At 35.5% G+C, this 2,555-nt stretch overlaps 1 pseudogene; it reads right to left on the bottom strand.

The window, feature by feature from the left end:
- Positions 1–768: 768 nt before the first annotated feature.
- Positions 769–2,035, bottom strand: LOC128222059 (uncharacterized; annotated as a pseudogene).
- Positions 2,036–2,555: the final 520 nt, after the last annotated feature.

Raw genomic sequence — 2,555 nt, 5'->3', positions numbered from 1 at the left:
TATCAGCACACATTTAGGTGGTTAAACCAAACAAAATTGACCATGAAGGCTCTTGTACAGTAAATTTAAAATACCACATTTAAATAATGTTAAAGGAGAAACCATTGCAAAAAAAATGTGTTTTTGGAGCTTAAACGTCCTTAAAAGTATCAAATTCTCGCATCCCACATTTGTAAACAACAGACTGGCGGAACTTTTTTCCTTCAATAACTTTTTATTCGGTGACCTAGAAGCATGAAATAAAAAGCCGAGTGATGCATGGTAATTGTAGAGCCGAATGCGCGTCATGATATTTTAGAAATATATAGAGGATATTTGTTTATTTCAGCGTAAGATCGTAGTTTATTTCACGAGTGTCATAGAAAATATAGTTTTTCTATTATCACGAGTGAAATAAAATACGATCTTACGCTTAAATAAACAAATTTTCTGTTTCTTTTATGCTTATTTTCGGAGTGACCTCATTTTTCATTTCCGGTTCGCCGAAAAAATAGTTATCCAAGTCATTTTTCTGTATATTAGAAATTACTGATGTTTCAGTGCAAACTTAATAAAAAATAATTCATTAATGAACTTTTATTCATACATATGTTTCCAAATAATAACAGTTTATTAACAATTAACAAATACAATTAAAGAGCACATGAATACAAACCGAATTACACGCTTCGGCGTTTAGTAGATGAAATATTTCAAGTCGAGTGAGTGTCAGTTAAACAAATGGGGATTTACAAATAAAACGACAGATGTTTAACTTTAAAAACTAGTTCAATCGCTCTCGCTATCAGATATCAGCCGGATTCTCTTGTAGACAGGTCTTCTCTCCCCCTGACTGGAACATGGAGAAAGAATTTGTGGATTTTTGTTCACCACATGCTGCTTTTGCGAGAGAGTGTTTTGTTCTTGATTATTAAAATTGAAAGTGACATTTCCCATGAAATTGGTGTTTACAAAGAAACCACAGGACATATTCGTTGCAGCATCGGATGCAGGCAGGTTTCTTCTGGATGCATTTGTTGGTCCACCATTGGAATTGGCATTTGACAAAATATCCGAGATCTCCATCGACTGGTTTGTGTTCAATTTACTGTAATTATTCAGGCTGTTTATATTCTTATGGCCTGAAATTTGTACGATTTGGTTGGGAGGTACACCTTCGTCGTTGAGCTTCTGAACCATTCGTTTTCTGGCACTGCAAAAGAACATCAACAGATAACAAAATACAGCTGAAACTGACTAAGATGAAATGAAAAAGTGTTTGAGAATTTGTTTTGTTGTTTGAAATATATCTATCCAAACGAGAGCAAGTGTTTGACACGAGCAGCAACAATGGAAAACAACTATGGAAAATATGCTGGAAAAAAATCAAGGTGAGATATTTTTTATTGAATAAATTGTTAGATATGTACCTGTAGGGTGTTATTCTCGCTTCGTCAATGCCGGCATCTGCTTTCATTTCGTTCATGATGTTATACAGTTTGTTAACACCCATTGCAGATTTCTTATACCATCCACCTTGACGTGCAGTACAAATGCTGAGAATAAACGCGCAGTTTTCCTGAAGCATTTCAGTTGGGCGCTTGTCTGTGTTTGTTCTGTATAGATGAACAGGATCTCTTGCAGGGTCTCCCAGCACAGCATAAGCTCTTGGTTGGTTTTGTCTTTTTTTGGAGGAAAAGTTATTTGTTTAGAAATAATAATAATTGATACATTTTTTATATTTAAATCAAATTCTTAATAGCATTTTGTTACACAAAAGTATAATTTATATCTTAGCTTTGATATGACTGGCACTGTTATGTAAATACCTTATGTCGCGTGCATTTGCCCCAGTACGGTTCTTTGTTTTTCTTTCTGTAGACAGCTGCAAGAACTCGCGTCCGGAGCCTTCATCGAGACCAACAGAAACATCACCCCACTAAAGATTATGGATCTCAGTGCCAGTGCGCATCCCGAAGAAAGTGACACATATGAACCACATGGAGTGAATTAATGACTTGGCAGTGAAATCCCCAAGGGTTTTTGCCTCATACATTTTTTCAATGTGCTGATCTGTCAGGGATTCTGCGGCCTTTGGTTTGTTTCCAAGCCCTTGCTTTTTCAGTGATTTCTGTTTGCTATTTAGCACATTTCGACATTTTGTAAACTCTATGTCGTTTACGATGCATACATTTGATTGTGACACCTTCAAGTGTCTGTCTATAGAACTGACAAAGCTTCTCAAACTTGTCGGTTTATATTCTTCCCCATTTTATTTTTGTTACAGATAGCAAAAAATTGCAGATCAAGTCATTTAGTTGATCAGGTGGAATAAATTAAATGTTGCGGTGTTCTCCCTTGTGAGAAAGAAATTGGCGGAAAACTTAAAGATCACTTTCTGTTTTTTTCACTGTATTTTTTTGTTTTCGTTTTCTTCGAGAAAATGATCTACATTCACAGTTCTGAATTCTCTTACAGTCACTATTTTTGACATTTGGGAATGTTCTTCTGCCATGGATCTGTCAGCATAATTTTGAAGGAATTCTGTTGTTTCTCCAGCTGTGTGTTAATCAACT

This window comes from Mya arenaria, chromosome 16 (genome assembly GCF_026914265.1).
Source record: "Mya arenaria isolate MELC-2E11 chromosome 16, ASM2691426v1".
Lineage (NCBI taxonomy): Eukaryota > Metazoa > Mollusca > Bivalvia > Myida > Myidae > Mya > Mya arenaria.
This window is presented reverse-complemented; position numbering and strand designations above follow the sequence as displayed.